Genomic DNA, 18644 nt, shown 5'->3' on the forward strand with positions numbered 1-18644 from the left:
CAGTACCTTTCTACCTAGACACAATTTAGGACTCAGAACTCAGAGATTCAAACATGAAGTGCTTTATTGGAAGGAAAGGAAGTTCTGGGAAGTTCCGAACAAAGAGAGCTAAACTTAACCGAGAACACCCAACCATTTATCTCCTGTGACAGCGCCACCACAGGTGGGAGGAGAACACACAATAGAACACACAATACATAACATTTCCTCCCATCTTAAATGGAAGGTCCACATTATTCCTCAACAGGTAAGTTACTTTCAATGCACTCAATGAACCTAGGGTAGAGGTAGACTGCCTCAAACCCTGACTTTACCCTGGGGTTTATTCTGCCCCAGTCTTGTGGGTAAGTCACTAAGCCTACAGATCCAAGCGTCTTGGAGGCCGCCGCTCTCTGACAGGATACCGGCGGTCATCGCTGGCTTCCACAGCAGTAGGCATTGACACAGGCCTGGATGGAGAAGGTGCCTGTGTCAGTTGAAAGTCAGGAGTTTGCACAGGTGGAACAGTCTCTTTGACTTCCTGTGTTGGAGAAGAGCACTGTGGCAAAGGATGCTGGTTTGCGGTATCATCCGGAAACAGTTCAGGCCAACCAGCCGTTGGAACCTCTGTGGCTGTCTCTGCTCCTAGCAACAGTTGATCTGTGTGTCTTCTCCAGACGACATCCTCAGCAGTCTCAACCGTGTAAGACACAGGGCCCGTCTGCGCGATCACCGTAGCAGGAATCCATTTCGGTCCAGTGTTGTAGTTTCGAGCTAGGACGTGCTCTCCCAGATGAAACCGTCGCTCCTTGGCTCTTTTCTCTCTCTTTTCAACTTGAGCTTGCTGTTGACAATGGACAACCTGTTCTGCCCTTGGAGGTTTGAGTAAGTCAAAACTTGTCCGCAACTGCCTCTTCATCATGAGCGAAGCGGGGGAAGTTTTGGTTGTGGCATGCGGCTCGTTCCTGTAGGACAACAGGAAGCTGTTCAGACGTTGGTGGATTGAGCCCTGACCTTGCGATGCCTTCAAGGCGTGCTTCAAAGTTTGCACAAACCTTTCTGCCTGGCCATTAGTAGAGGGATGATAGGGCGCAGACCTGATGTGTTGGACACCATTCACATGCAGGAAGGTTGCAAACTCCTGTGATACAAATTGTGGACCGTTGTCACTTACGAGTTGTTCTGGTGAGCCATAACGGCTGAACATCTCACCAAGTTTCTCAATTGTTTTCTCTGCCGTGGTAGACCTCATCACAGCGACCTCCGGCCACTTGCTACGAGCGTCCACAACCACCATAAACATCTTCCCTTCGAAAGGACCGGTGAAGTCCACATGTACTCGCTGCCACACTTCTGCAGGCCAATCCCAGGGGTGTAGGGTTGCCAGCTGTGGAACATTCCGGACCCTTTGACTTGGGGAACATGTTTTGGCTTTCTCCTCAATATTCCCATCGAGACCTGGCCACCAGAAGTAGCTTCTTGCCATTTCCTTCATCCGAACCATCCCACTGTGGCCTGTATGAAGTTGTTGCAGTATAGGTTCCCTCAGAGGTGGCGGAATGATGACACGGCGTCCCCAAAGAAGACAACCTGCCTGGACGGAGAGCTCATTTCTTTTTGAAACATAAGGTTTCAAACTAGGAGAATCTCCTATCGCTCTCCCTCGAATGACATTGTCCATTACCTCAGACAGGACTGGATCGTTGTGGGTGTGCCTTCGCACCTGAACTGCAGTGACAGGTGCTCCCTCCACTTGTCTAAAGTAGAAGATGTCTATCTGACGAGGCTCTGGGGGAGTAACAGGCAAGGGTAGCCTCGAGAGACCGTCTGCGTTGCCGTGCAAGTCTGATTTGCGATATTTGATGTCGTATGTGTGTCCTGACAACAGTAAAGCCCACCTTTGCATCCTGCTTGCAGCGAGAGACGGAATTCTGGTGTGGGGCCCGAAGATTGAAGTCAATGGACGGTGGTCCGTCAGGAGTGTGAACCTTCTCCCAAACAGGTACTGATGAAATTTTCAAATTCCAAAAACGATTCCCAAGGCCTCGCGCTCGATCTGTGCATAGTTACTCTCAGCCTTGTTCAAAGTGCGTGGCGCGAAGGCGATAGGTTTCTCTTCACCCGAAGGCATGATGTGGGATATGACTGCTTCCACACCATATGGTGATGCATCACATGCTAGCTGCATGGGTAGCTTTGGGTCGAAGTGTGTCAGGACCTCCGAATTCAGCAATGCTTTCTTTGCTTGGGCGAATGCTTTGTTGCACAGTTCAGTCCATTTCCATGTTTTGCCTTGACATAGCAACTGATGTAACGGCTTCAGCAATGTTGCTAAGTCTGGAATAAACTTCCCATAGTAGTTAAGTAGCCCCAGAAATGAACGTAACTGGCTCACATTCTGGAGTGCTGGGGCCTCCACGATCGCCTTGACCTTTGGCGGTGCCTTATGCAGGCCAGTAGCATCAATCACATGCCCCAGGTACTCAACTGAAGACTGAAAGAATTCACATTTGTCTTTAAGAACTCTGAGTCCGTACTCTTTCAGTCGTTGTAGTGTCGCATCCAAGTTCAGAAGATGATCCTCCTCATTTGTCCCAGTGACAAGGATGTCGTCCAGGTAGCACTGGACTCCTGGCAGTCCACTCAAAATCTGATCCATTGCCCTTTGGAATAGAGCAGGGGCCGACGTAATTCCAAACGGAAGGCGGCAGTACCTGTATAGCCCCTTGTGTGTCACAATTGTCAGCGGCTCCTTTGATTTGTCATCGACATGCATTTGTAGATAAGCCTGGCATAAGTCTATTTTGCTGAACTTTTGCCCTCCAGCCAGGCCCGTAAAAAGATCATCAATGAGGGTACTGTTCCACAGACAGCACCGGGTTAATAGTCACTTTAAAATCCCCGCAGATTCGAACAGATCCATCCTTTTTCAGGACAGGAACAATGAGTGTGGCCCATTTGCTCACACTCACAGGCTCCAGGACTCCATTCTCGACTAAGGCCTCCAAGTTAGCCTCAACTTTTGGCCTAATTACATAGGGTACAGGTCGGGCTTTGTGAAACTTCGGCTTGCTGTCAGGTTTAATGTCCAGTCTCATGCTGATCTTTTTCATGCTCCCAAGTTCCCCATTGAAGAGTTCTGCATGTTTGTTTAACACTGCAGTCAGACCTGACTCCCCTTTTGACATCATGCGGACTGCAGGCCAATCCAGCGTGATTTTCTCTAGCCACGCACGTCCCAGTAGCGATGGGTAATTTCCCTTTACCACATATAGTGGCAGTTTTGCAGTCTGTCCGTTCAATTTAACTGTCACCTCAATGACACCTCTCATGGCCACAGGTTCGCCGGTATACGTCTTTAGCAGAATGTTTGTTGGCTGAAGGGTAAGATGCTTTAGCATTTTGTTGTAGACAGTGTCTGAAACAAGGGACACAGCCGCGCCTGTGTCCACCTCCATCCGCACTGATTGTCCCTCCACCAGTGGTGACACCCAGTAGCCATTTGAACCACCTGCAACCGTCAGTATGTGCACCTCTTCCTCCTCAGAGGTGTCGCTCCCCTCTGTTTTGCTTGTTCCATCATACTGCACTGAATGAACACTCTTTTTCCTCTCTTGTCCAAATACAGACATTTTGCTTCCATGCTTCCCAGCTCTGTCTGTTCTTTTTTTACCTCTACAGGCACGTTCAATGTGACCCTTTTTGCCACAATTTCGGCATTCCAGCTCCGTACACCAGCAGTCATTAGCGTGATGGCCCGTTTTCCCACAATGGTAACATGTGCCGTTCTGCGCACCTTTAGGCTCAGACAACACCTTGTGAACTCTCCCTGTTGAACTCAACTGGTGAGCCTCCTTTTCCGCCATCTCCATGGAGACACTAACTTCAATGGCCTTTTCAAGAGTAAGGTTGTCCTCAGTAAGAAGGCGCTTCTGTGTGGCTGCATTTTGCAGACCACACACAAGTCTGTCTCTAATGGTGTCATTCAGCACATCCTTGAACTGGCAGTGTTCCGACAACCTTTTTAAAGCAGCAATAAACATCGTCACTGATTCCCCCTCCTCTTGATTCCGTTTGTGAAATCTAAATCTCTCAGCAATAACCAGAGGTTTTGGTGAAAAATGTGCTCCAAGAATTTCCACTAGTTGCTTATATGTTTTAGTTCCTGGCTTATCTGGCTGCACGAGGCTGCGAAGTAAATTGAAAGTCTTCGGCCCGATTACACTCAAAAAGGTAGGCACGACCTTTTCATTTGCCACCGCATTCGCCAATACAAAATAGTCAAAACGTTCTGTATATGCACTCCATTGCTCCACATTTTCATCAAAATCACCGACGTTTCCTAATATAGTAGCCATCTCACGTTTCAAATTAAATTTTCTGTTTACTCACTGCACCCGCAACGTACGCAGATTCATCCACTCCTCGTTGCCACTTGTTGTGTCGGTACCTTTCTACCTCAACACAATTTAGGACTCAGAACTCAGAGATTCAAACATGAAGTGCTTTATTGGAAGGAAAGGAAGTTCTGGGAAGTTCTGAACAAAGAGAGCTAAAACTTAACAGAGAACACCCAACCATTTATCTCCTGTGACGGCGCCACCACAGGTGGGAGGAGAACACACAATAGAACACACAATACATAACATGAAGGGTCACTGACCTCTGCACCTGAATTCCTGATATGTGCTCCTGATAATGACCCCTTATCTGTTTACAGCTGATTGGGGAGGGTTTGCAAATTGTGAATGAAGTTCTTCAAGGGATTGTGTCCTTACATGACATTGACTCCCTCAATGTAGATGGTATTACCCTATTTGCATGTGAGGATTGTACTTCATTCAGAGAATGAAGATTACGACTTTAGTGAGTAATCTACCATTTCTTGTGTTTTATAATAAACCTTTTAAACACTTTAGAATATACAAATCATTCCATTCGTCTACATTAACTTCCCATTTATTTGTCTTTCATTTGTAGTCAGTCGTTTAAAGCATAATATATTTGTCCATTTTGTGCTAAATTCACTCTAGTTGAAAATAATGAACAGCTTATCCAGTTAAATGACTATTTTAAAGAAATTGTACTTTAAGCAAGTAATGACCTATTTTATTCTTACTTTGTAAACTGTTTTAAGTGCCTCCCTGCTTTGATTGATGAAGTGTCTGAATACCAAAGTTATTTTTAGTAATATATGAATGAATCTTTTACAGCTACTTTGGAAATCTTGATTGCCAGTAATCACATTGTTAATCTTAATACTGTCACCAACCTTATTTTGAAAAAAAAATTAAGCACTGATGCTTCTTTAAGTAGGAAAACTTGAAAATGTCTGGTGGATTTACAGTTTGTCACTGGCGTGCCTCCCCAATATAACTACCAATAACTTAAAATAGGTTTTATGTTGTCAGAAAACTAATGTAATAGCCTCCGTTGGTCTGTGTACCCAGGTTGCTGGCCATTCTGTAATTGCAGCTGTTGCAGTACAGTACCCAGAGTCTTGGCTTGGATCCTACTTACCACCAGCATAGTCTCATCCTACTTCAGCTTTACAACAGCTGGTAGTATGACCATCTCTTTCTGGCCTGCCTTGAGTCACGGGCATACGGACCCTGCAACAAAACCAGGGCAAAAGTATTGGCCAGCAACTTGAAGTTATCACATTCCATTCCTATCTAATGCGCTGTGGGAACACGCACATAAGGATTAGACTGTAAACTCCACTGTAAACAATATTTTATGCCCTAAGCAATGCTCACTTGAAAGCATTTGCCACTAACACATGTGGCTTGCAACAATATGTTACAACTACAATTGCAAACAGACTCTCATACCCAGCTGCACAGAGTTTGCTACCATGTTCAAAGAGAATTGCAGTAAAGTGACAATCTGTAGATTACATATATCAAGACTGTGTGGTACTGTTAACAGCAATGGCTACACTGGAGACAAATGGAAAAATACTCACTGATCTAAATTACTTTGACCTTTACTGTTACAAATAGGTACACGCTTTTATAGAAGTTGTAAAGATTGCCCACATTGCTTATTTTTTCCATCTGGCACTTTGTCCCAGAAAACGCTTGATTTTTCAAATGATTCTGTAGCATTTATTGGAAGAAAAAAAAGAACTCTACAAATGTTGTACACGATTCGACATGAATTGACTTTATTTACGAAATTCTACTGTGGCCTTTCCCTTTTTATTTTCCCCATCGAATTTTTGCACACAAACTAAATTTCAAGTAAAGGGAAGTGCTTTGTTTGGCAACTTCTCCCAGTACTGTTAGAAGTTTTGACATTTACACTGTGAGAAGTTTATTTTTTGTTCTCCAGCTGGGTTAGAGGGACAGCTGTGAACCACAGAGACATGTTTGAAATGTAAATCCAAATGACTAGCTCATACTGTTGTGTACTGGCTAACCACTGCTGAAACTCACTTAGCTGTTCAAATCCGAACAGTTGGCTCCACACATTTGCTTGATTCTCACATTATGCTGCAATGACCATAATTTAACAAAAATAACCTGGGGAGGTACATGTAGAAGAAAGAATGTTTTGTAAGCCATGGGAGCTCTATGTGTGATTTTTATTTATTTTTGTGTGCTAAAATGTTACCAAATTCCAGTTTCCATATAGAGAGCAATTCATTGTGAGAGACTGATGGTGAACAGTCTATCTGTATGTGTGAGAGAGCAATGAGGTGACTATAAATTACGAAGTTTTAAAATGATGGGCTACAGGCTTGTTTATAAATGTGAAAATGGACAGATTGTGCAGATACATGCCGTGTAGTTCAGACAAGTGACTGAGATGCTTAATGTATCCATATGTGGAGGCTATTCAACATTCCATTTACTATAACTGACAGGATGATGGAATGGTGCTCTGTTACATCAAAAGCAATAATCCACCCTGCCCAGTCAAGTTTTACAAACAACAGTGAAAAGATTCATTTTAGGCATTTATTTGTTATATGTATAAGTTTATTGGAAGTACCATATGTGACAGATATTGCACCATAATGTTGTGCAAGTCACAACATATGTTTGGCAAGCTGTGAAGACCAGCTTTAATATCAAGCTTTCCAAATTTATCATGGGTTTGTTAATAGGGTCCAAGACCGCAAGTTAATCTCAGCCAGTCGACACTTTATTATAAGATTCTCAACGTGCATGGTTAAAATTCTGAAGGTATGCATCAAATGGCTGAAGTATTTACAGAAACAATGGGAACATGTACAATTGTATATTTTGAAGGCATGGTTAGTTATCTTTCTGTGCATGTGCTGATCAAGATAAGGGAGGCAATGCAGGACAAAGATTTGAAGGTAATTAAGTTTGCAATGTCCCTATACCTAGAACTAGATTAAAATCTATAGTGTAAAATAATCTTTTCCTTTGAAATTATGTAGCAGGCATCTATTTTGCTTAAAAAAATGTTTAAAGGGGCCTTTCACCTCTGGGACCTGGATTTGATGAACATCTCCTCTGTCAGCTGTAAGGGTCCTATGTGAATAAAGTTTGGGAAGTCTCCATCCAGTTTTAGTGAACATCGGTTCACAGCACAGAACTTTTCCTAATTTACAGTACTTGGTAATGGGCTGATTGGTGTGGGAAATGAGAAAATGCCACACTGGCACAGTAGCAGGTGCTCATGTGTGGTTTGGGCTAAGGTACATTGTTGGGACAGAGTGGACAGAATGTTGCTCTGCAACTTCTTGTGCTATCGCTGACCTGGGAGTGCTTCAAGATAACAGTGATTGAGTGAAATGGAAAATGTTCCATTCCTCAGCAATAACATCCCTCAGCTCGCCAGGCACAAAAAACATAAAGTCCTTTTATTGTTTGTGAACAAACCTAAAGGTTAGGATGAGCTAAATGAGCTAACTTATGTTTTTAATAAGTGCAGAAATATTCTTGCTGCTTCACGCTAGCTGATAGTCTTGCCACATTATTATGACACACAAATAACACAATGATGTTTCAACCTGATTTACATCATTATGTTGTATATTAGTCTCAGGTCAGGTGTTAAAACCGGCTACTGTAATGATAGTAGATGGTGCTACCAGTGACTGCCAGGCAGAGCTTATGTAACCTGACCACGTCTAGCAAGATCCAATGGCTTTGGGCAGATGATTGTCTGCAGGAGGGTAGTGGGACCTTTTGATGGAGGAAAAGCCATCAAAAGGCAGATGACCTAATCCTTGAATTAGCCATTGGCATCCACAACCTGCAAGCCTTGAAGCAGCAACAGTAGCAGTATATAACAAGTCAAAGGAACAGCCGCCGGAGCTCCGACAATAGTCGACCGAGGATGATGATGATATATTTGTAAACAAAGAAAGACTTACTAAATACTTTTCTCGAAGAGGGTGATCCTTTAACGTGTATTACATTGATGTCCTTTGTCCCACTCCGGAGACTTGAGCACAAGATCTAGGCTGACACTCCAGTGCAGTGCTGAGGGAGTGCTGCACTGTTGGAGGTGCCGTCTTTCAGATGAGACGTTAAACCGAGGCCCTGTCTGCCCCCTCAGGTGGACATAAAAGATCCCATGGCACTATTTCGAAGAAAAGCAAGAGAGTTATCCCCGGTGTCCTGGCCAAAATTTATCCCTCAACCAACACCACTAAGACAGATTATCTGATCATTATCATATTGCTGTTTGTGGGAGCTTGCTGTGAGCAATTTGGCTGCCACATTTCCTACATTACAAGAATGATTGTACTTCAAAAAGTGCTTAATTAGCTGAGAAGTGCTTTGGGACACCCTGAGGTCATGAAAGGCACTATATAAATGCAAATTCTTTCTTTTAAGCCCAAGCACTCAGGTCTCACTGCAACATTGAAACATATATGGTATAAAATAAAATGATTGTAATAGTATGCATAGAAAGTTGGTTGATGCCAGGGAACAAAGGGTTAATGCGTGTTTCTCAGACCGGAGAAGAGTTTGAAGTGGTGCACCCCAGTGGTCATTGCTGTGTCAACTTTTATACTCAGTATATATAAATATTTGGACTTCAGCATAGGGAACATCATATTGAAATGTGATGATGCCACAAAAGGGTTTTGGCAAACTGCTGGGGACACCTGCAGAAGACCTCATGAGGACATAGACAGGTTAACAGAATGAGCAGACAGCTGGCAGTAGTAACTTAATATGGAGATATGTGGGGTAATATATTTGGGAAAAAATAAGAAGGAATGGGACTATACATTCAATGGAAAGGTACCAAAGGATGAGACCTAGGAGTTTAAATACATAATTCCCTGAAAGTGTGATTGCAGGTAGATAAAGCTACAAAGGTCAATAGCATTTTTGGTTTCATAAATGGGGCAATAGAAAAAGGAGTAAAGAAGCAATGCTAAATTTGTACAAGGCAATGATTCAGCCATAGTCAGAATACAATATGCAGTTTTGGGATCTGCATTATAGAAGGAACATTATAATCATAGGGAGCATATAGCATAGATTCACCAGGATGATGCCAGCAATGAGAAACTATAGTTATGAGGAGAGATTTGAAATACTGGGCCTATTTCCACTGGAGCCGAGAAGGCTAAGAGGAGATTTAATTCAGTTTTTTTTTAAATTATATAAGGTTTTGATAGAATGAGTAAGGAAAATCTATTTCCCCTGACTGAAGAACCAGTGAGGAGGGATCATCAATTTAAAATTGTCAGTATGAGAGTGAGGAAAGGGGTTAGGAGAAATGTATTCATACAGAGAGTTGTTAGAGCATGAATTCATTGCTACAGGGTGTGGTTGTGGCAGAGACCATTGCATCGTTTAAGGGAAAATTGGCTAATTCTTTTAAGCAGAGGAAAATACCAGGCTATGGGGGAGAGCAAGGCAGTGGAATTAATTTGGGATTGCTGAATTTATCCTGTAGCTCATAAGTTATTTAACTGAGGTTGTTTTCCATGGTACAGTTAGCCTGACATCAGTAGTAGGGAAAATGCTAGAATCTATTATTAAGGATGTGGTAACAGCGCACTTAGAAAATAATAATAGGATTGGGCAGATTTAACACAGATTTAGAAACATAGAAAAATAGGAGTAGGAGTAGGCCATTCGGCCCTTCGAGCCTGCTCCGCCATTCAATATGATCATGGCTGATCCTATATCTCAATACCATATTCCCGCTCTCTCCCCATACCCCCTGACGCCTTTTGCATCTAGAAATCTATCTCCTTTTTAAATATATTCAGTGACTTGGCCTCCACATTCTTCTGTGGTATAGAATTCCATAGGTTCACCACCCTCTGAGTGAAGAAATTTCTCCTCATCTCAGTCCTAAATATCCTACCCTGTATCCTGAGACTGTGACCCCTCATTCTAGACCCCCAGCCAGGGGAAACATCCTCCCTGCATCCAATCTGTCTAGCCCTGTCAGAATTTTATACGTTTCAATGAGATCCCCTCATTCTTCTCAACTCTAGTGAATACATGAATACATTTATGAAAGGAAAATCATGTTTGACAAGTCTGTTAGAGTTTTTTGAGGTTGTAACTAGCAGAATAGATAAGAGGGAACCAGTGGATGTGGTGTATTTGGATTTTCAGAAATATTCGATAAGATGCCACACAAGAGGTTATTAAACAAGATTAGGGCTAATGGGATTGGGGGTAATATACTAGCATGGATTGAGGATTGGTTAACAGACAGAAAACAGAAAGTAGGAATAAATGGGTCATTTTTTGGGTTGGCAAGCTGTAACTAGAGGGCTACCGCAAGGATCAGTGCTTGGGCCTCAGCTGTTCACAATCTATATCAATGATTTGGATGAGGGGACCTTATGTAATATATCCAAGTTTGCTGATGATACAAAGCTGTGTGGGAATGTAAGTTGTGAGGAGGATGCAAGGAGGCTTTAAGGGGATATAGACAGGCTAAGTGAGTGGTAAAAAACATAGAAACATAGAAGATAGGAGCAGGAGTAGGCCATTCGGCCCCTCGAGCCTGCTCCGCCATTCAATGCGATCATGGCTGATCATCCAAATTCAGTACCCAGTCCCTGCTTTCTCCCCATACCCCTTGATCCCTTTAGCCTTAAGAAATATATCCAACTCCTTCTTGAATATATTTAATGAACTGGCCTCTACCGCCTTCTGTGGTAGAGAGTTCCACAGGTTCACCACTCTCTGGGTGAAGAAATTCCTCCTCATTTCTGTCCTAAATGGCCTACCCTTTATCCTTAGGCTGTGTCCCCTGGTTCTGGACTCCCTGACCATCGGGAACATCCTTCCTGCATCTAGTCTGTCCAGTCCTGTCAGAATTTTATAAGTTTCAAAACATGGCAAATGGAATATAATGTGGAGAAATGTGAAGTTATCCACCTTGGTAGGAAAAATAGAAAAGCAGAGTATTTTTTCAATGGTGAGAGATTGGGAAATGTTGGTGTTCAGAGGGACCTGGGTGTCCTTGTACACAAATCACTGAAAGTTAACATGCAGGTACAGCAAGCAATTAGGAAAGCAAATGGTATGTTGGACTTTATTACAAGAGGATTTGAGTATAAGAGTAAAGACATCTTACTGCAATTATATAGGGCCCTCGTGAGACCACACCTGGAGTATTGTACACAGTTTTGGTCTCCTTACCTAAGGAAGGACACCCTTGCCATAGAAGGAGTGCAACAATGGTTCACCAGACTGGTTCCTGGGATTGGGGGGATTGTCCTATGAGGAGAGATTGAGTAGACTAGGCCTATATTCTCTAGAGTTTAGAAGAATGAGAGGTAATCTCATTGAAACATACAAAATTCTTACAGGGCTTGACAGGGTAGATGCATGGAGGATGTTTCCCCTGGCTGGGGCATCTAGAACCAGGGGACACAGTCTCAGAATAAGGGGTCGGCCATTTAGGACTGAGATGAGGAGAAATTTCTTCACTCAGAGGGTGGTGAATCTTTGGAATTCTCTACCTCAGAGAGCTGTGGAGGCTCAGTCATTGCGTATATTCAAGACAGAGATCGATAGATTTTTGAATATTAAGGCAATCAAGGGATATGGGGATAGTTCAGGAAAGTGGAGATGAGGTAGAAGATCAGCCATGATCTTATTGAATGGCAGAGCAGGCTCGAAGGGCCAAATGGCCTACTCCTGCTCCTATTTCTTATGTTCTTATACGTTCTTATGTTCTTGAAATGCTTGAGCAACCATTGTCACAGAGTGTCAATATGCAAGTTTTGTCATTAGGAATTTCAGAATGAGACTTCATCCGACACTAAGTCAGGCAATTGTATTAATTTATATTTTGGTGCACAATTAGTTATATTAATCTTTCCTGTTTTCTTTAAGCCATATTTCTCAATTTTTCAAGTAGTGCCAAATGTGCTGGAGGAGATAAGAGACTATACAAGGCAATTTAATTTGGATATAACATAACCATCTTTTAGTAACAGTAAGAGGTGCTGTCCCTGATCAGTGGCACCCACTAAATGTTATGTGTTCATTGTATTTAAGATTACCTCGCTTATTTATTGTAAGAGTTTAAATATGTTCAATTTGGCAAGAGTGATAGATAAAAGGAAGAAATAAAGTATTTTAAATGGATTCACTCCTGCAAGAAAATTGTGTATACAGGACTATAATGTGAACATGTTAAGCAGTTTTACGTGAACTTCGTCAATTGGAAGTTGTACCTTCTAAACCAGACTTCCTCCAGGAGATAATTAAACTGTAAGATAGGGATTTAACAACAGCTGTATACCCGCTGGCTGGCTTTGCTATATTGCTTTCATAACACTGTGTGGGACATTGAACATTTTCTCACTTGGAAGGACCCTTTGTCTAACTCGTTTCACTCTAAAGATCAATGCCACCTTTCAAAATATGTTTATCATTAACCATTGTATGAGCATCATGCATGTGCGGTACTGTCTTGCAGATGTGCTAACGTGAGAGGCAGTACAACTGGTCCATTCTTTCTAAATCCACATATATATAAATTCCACATCAGAAGCTGGGACTGCATTCTGCCCTTTAGGTTAACAGGAGCATACACATCACTAGACCGATGAGTGATTGGTGGGTGGAAGAATGTATGTCGGTAGCTGATGGGTGAGAGACTGCCTTGAATGACTGGTTGAATGGACACGTGATTGACTACATGTTTGACTGTGCAGAACGGTAGGGAGGTTGACATTTGACCACTACTGTAATGTGGTTTACCTTTGTCAGAGCTTCTAAAAATGTTGGAAAAGTTAATTGCTATTACACTAAAGTTTAGTAGACTACTAAGTCACTAGTTATTAAATTAATTCTTTGAAGTGTTACTGATGTCAAGATTCTCATTAAAGACGAACCAGTTAATTTGGTGAGGGGATGTGGGATTAAACTAGTTAGCAATCTGATACATCATTTGTTGTTTCTGCACTCCAAGCTTATATTTTACTATACTTCCATGACCTAGTTGGTCTGTGACTAAAAGAAGAGAGGAAATAGAAAACAGTTTAGTGTACAATTGGCTACAGCTACTGCTCCAACAGAGATGGCCAATTTGAAAAAATATCAAAGAAAAACTGGGACAAAATATGTTTGCAATTTAGATTGAACAATTAGCACATATTGGCCGGCATCTAAACTGCAACAGCTGAGCAAACCAAAACGGCAAAAAAAAAACACTACTTAAAGGATTTAAAAGTTACTTTTGTGAAAGATCGATTTCTTTTATGCCTGATTGTACAAGGTGCATTCTTGGTTGCACTCTGGATGCAGGGTTTTGTGAGGGAGCACATGATTTGTTTCAGATGCTGGTTGCTTGGATACACAGAATTTTGAAGTTGTGATACTAGGAAAATAATGCACAATGCAAAAAATCCCCTTACTGACATCTTAATAATGAGACCTACTTGCTATTGTGACTAAGTCATGAATGAATTAATGCTGAGTTCCAATTGCACCAATTCCACTGTTCAGATTAAGAACAAGTGCCCTTAAAAACAAAGGTCCTTCTTTATTAGTTTCACTTTGTGGTATTTCTACGCCACTGATAAATTAAATCTGAAAAACCTCGTAATTAACCTATTCAAGTCATTCCCAGACTTCCACACAGACATATAGAGAAACCTAATTAGATTGACAGTGTTACTTCACTGAAACTCAGCAAGATCTCATTATTGTAATTGGTGATAGAGTTGCACAGTAAGACTCTATTTAATACACTGAGAATACTTAAGTGCCCTTAATTAACAAGTATTCGCTCAATGATCCAATATACTTTCATATTAGCAGTAAAGCTACTATTTTTTTATTGTGTATTTCTATAGTCAGTACTTTAAAAAAATAACAGTAACAGTTTAAATTGGGGGCGTGGCTGAAAGTGTCTGCCGTGGCTCAGTCGGCAGGGCACTCACCTCTGAGTCAGACGGTTGTGGGCTCAAGTCCCACTCCAGAGAAGTGAGCGCAAAATCTAGGCTGACACTCCAGTGCAGTGCTGTGGGAGTGCTGCACTATTGGAGGTGCCGTCTTTTGGATGAGATGTTAAACTGAGGCCCCGCTCACCCTCTCGGGGGGGGAGGTAAAAGATTAATTGGCACTATTTCAAAGAAGAGCAGGGGAGTTATCCCTGGTGTCATTTATCCCTCAATCAATATCACTAAAACAGATTATCTGGTCATTATCTTTTCGCTGTTTGTGGGAGCTTGCTGTGCACAAATTGGCTGCTGCCTTTTCTACATTACAACAGTGACTACACTTCAAAAAGTACTTCATTGGCGAAGCGCTTTGGGACTTCCTGAGGTCATGAAAGGCGCTATATAAATGCAGGTCTTTTCTTTCTTTAAATAAGCGCACTCAGGCTCTTTTTTAACACTTTCTTTGTTTTTTCTTTATATACAAGTTATTTTTCCTCAAGGATGGGCTCAGGCTTGGGATATAGCCTGTATTCATGGGCCATGAGCATTTATGTGGTATTTATCCTATACCGGAAAGACTCCATAAGGGCAGGAGAGTATTGGGTCCATCTACAGTAATTATATTTTTAAATACTTTTATTGCTACATTGAGACTAAGGCTGGAATTTTCCATGGTGTCGGCAGGCAATCGGTGGCGGTTCGGGTTGGAAAGTAGATTTTTTTGACAACGGGTCGGAAACCCGCCGCAACGCGCCGGAAACCCGCCGCAACGCGCCTTTCCCAATGTTGGGTCTGTCAGCGCTGAGCTGACCTGACAGGCAGCGGCAGGTGACCCAATTAAACTCATTATAATTATTTAACAGGCTTTCTTAACTTAATTTTTAACTTTTACTTCATGGCCACGGGAACCACGGCTGTTCGGGGACCACGGCTGTCAACCTGAGGCGGGAGTTCAGTGGCCATTGCTCCAGCTGATTACTTGACAGCTTCAAATGTACAGTAAAAGCTCCCACCTGACATCATCACTTTCCTCAACCACAAGCTGTAACTCAGTCCATTTCCAGCATAGATTCTGCAAGCCTTCCAATTTCCACTCTCCATCCACTCTCAACTCATTGGAATAACTCTCTCCCCATTGACAGAATACTTCTGTCATCTCTACTTCACCTGCCATCTATTCCATCAACATAGGTGCCCTTTATACTGTGCACCTTGGTCCTCAGAATCTGACCATGATCAGCCCCAACACCAGCAGCACCAGGCACACCAGCAGCACCAACAATAACACCAACCTTTTCCGCAATCACCTAATGCTGCACAGAACACAGGGCATCAGCACCCGAGCACATTGGTGCCCAGGAGGCCAGGGATGGCCTCATCATGGTCAGATTTACTTCACTTGACGCTGTACACCCTGGCTGCCATATGATGCGCCAGGTTGGCACCACCCCACACCAACACCATAAAGCATCCCTGCAATGTCCAAGCCATTCCTTTCACACTCACCACCATTGTGTGGGGTACCGTTATGTCTCACCATTCACTGCAACTCACTAAGCCACTTCCAAAATGCACACAAATCTGCCCAAGAACAAAAGTGTTGAAAATAAAGGTTTCAATGTTTGACAGCACATTAACAGAACCTTTACATGAACATTGGATAAAACACCTAAGTGCCTGCCCTTGTGTGCTGTTACTGGTATGATTGCACTAGGATGAGGGTGAGGGGTGGCTAGTGAGATGGGGATGTGATAACATAGATAGAGAGGGATGTGTGGAGGTGCAAGGTAAGTTGGTGTGAGTAAGGATGTGCAGGAGTAGGGTAGGGAAGGCAGAGTGATGGGGATGTGATGAGAGGCACAGCAGGATGAGGTTGAGTGTGGCTTTGTACTAATGTGTTGTGATCTAATGAGATCATTGAAAGGTTTGTGCCACTGCACCCAGGTCCTCCTGACCACTATCCCTGCTTGTGACCTCCACTGCAATGTGCAACCAGGTTGTGTTAGTCTCCTGGGGAGACCTCTTCCACCCATTGGAAGGGAAGAGGATCTCCGTGTGTGCTGTGACTCGCTCTATGGAGGGAGTCATGGGAGAACCTGGGTGCAGCCCAGCACCTCTATGCAGTCATCGTCAGTGTTTGCAGCACCTCAATGCTGTAGAACACTGACAGCACAAATGTCAAAAGAAAGTTGACCACGGTCCCTTTAAGGAAACCGGCTGATGACACATCATCAAATGACGTCCCCAGACCCACTTCCTCTAACTGAGCTGGGAAACGCGCTGGGCAGGCTTTACAACCCCGATCAACATAAATTCATTTTAGACAGTGGGATGGAGCCAGCAGCGGGACTGCGGCCTGCCACAGACATCACCCGCCCCGGACCCGTCGAGGTGAGCAAGATCCCGGCCTAAGTTTGGGTTTCTGCTCAGAATCTGCCTGATTTCAGGTTGATCTGGGGCAGGCAGGGGTGGAAAATTGGTCATGGAGCCATTCTGGTCTCTGACGATCGCTGCCACGTTCAGGTTTTTCTGGAGGAATTGACACCGGCCATTGAACATGTTCACTCAAATAGAGATGGACATATTCAAATTGCGCGGTAATGACAGATGTCATCACGTGTTACATTTTCTGCCATTCGCACTATAGCAATGCTAGACGCAAAGACCATCAGCATGCAACTGTTGTCTCATGGTATGAAAGGGATGACTTCAAATGTAAAAGGTTCCATTGAGGAATAGAATCCATTGTACTCTGCAACCTCATCTTCAGCTGCTCCAGAGATAGTTGGCCTCATTCTGCTGATGCAGATACATAATTGGTTGAATAAATGATTATGTCTCAAACCATCTAATAAATACTCGTAAGAAGTAATGACACAATCATTGACAACATCACCATCAACTAGTGCTTATGCAGCATCTTTAACATCATCGAATATCCCAAGGAAGGTCATGAAGTCTATAATAAGTCATTGAATAGTGACTGCTCCAAACAAAACTTTCAAATAGAACTACTGGGAAAATCAGTCAGTTGAGCCATTTGTACAGAAATGCATTTGGCCCTATCACCGTTTATAGCGAAATCTCTTCGGTAATCCACCAAAAAGAAGCTTAATTTCAAGATTACTACATGCTTTCAGTTACACTCTTTGGGTGGCAGGTATTTTGGTGTCATCACAAGGTGCCTGCTAATGTAGATACCATGTAATCGGATAAACACAACACTGAGTTTGGAATCAAGATTCTGTAGTATTAACCTAGATAGTGCTGTAACGAAGAGCTTTATAATGAAGGGAGGTGACTATTGAGCTTATGCTTGAAAGGATGCTCAGATATGTTTCCTTTTTATATATATATATATATAAAGATTTCTTTTGGCTAACTTTCTCCTGCCACCCCCGATCTTCACTTTTTTCTGTCTGCTGCTTGACATCTCTTCCTACTCCCTTTCCTGCTGCTGCTGCTTAACCTCTCTTCCCCCCCCGTTGATTTCAAGTGTCCAACAAGCGAACAAAACAGCAGAAATCGGGCCGTTTAGAAGAAAACATCGAGGGCTGCCAGCATTCAGTCGAGGAAGACGCTGGGAACAGCGGGATAGAGAGTGAGGAAAGATGCTGGGGGTCAAACGCAGAGAAATAATGGAAGAGCTGGGAGGAAAAACACAGAAACGGCCTTAAAAATGAACCATATTTTGGAGCGGGTATTTTCAGCTGCAACCAGGATGGAAAGCTGAGAGACAATTAAAGAAAGAAATGAAGACTGAGCTAGGCGGTTAGCCCTCTCTGGGGCATTGACTCATGTAAAGGGGAGGAGACACAAACAAATGTTTCAAACTAGCTGCGGCAGTGGTGCCTAGACTTGTAAACCACGAGCACAAACCCTGTACACGTGATATAAATGCCAGAAAACCACTGCTCCCTGTTGCATATTATATTTATACCACACAAGTTCTGGAAACCACCAAGTTTTATTAAACTTTATGAGGATACTTTTAAACCTTTTGCTCAGTTGGAGTGTTATTAGTCTGCATCAATACTTGCGTGCTGAGAAGAGGAAGAACAAAATTAGCTTTTGCATTAGCTGTAGGCCCTTGGACCTTCATTTTCTATTGTAAAGGAGTTACAATTGAGAGATGTAGAAAGAGTTATTTAACGGTAACTTTGGGGTAAATATTTGTTAAGGCCTATTTTCGGGTGCTTAACGGACTTCCAGCAGGAGGCCCAAGGCTCGGCCAAAATTGGGACTCGGGCCTCATTTTGATAATTGGGCCAAGCTGCTGACATCTGTCATGCCTCCA

The sequence above is a fragment of the Somniosus microcephalus genome, chromosome 13 (assembly GCF_052327205.1).
Source record: "Somniosus microcephalus isolate GS21.2 chromosome 13, FLI_Smic_1.0, whole genome shotgun sequence".
NCBI lineage: Eukaryota > Metazoa > Chordata > Chondrichthyes > Squaliformes > Somniosidae > Somniosus > Somniosus microcephalus.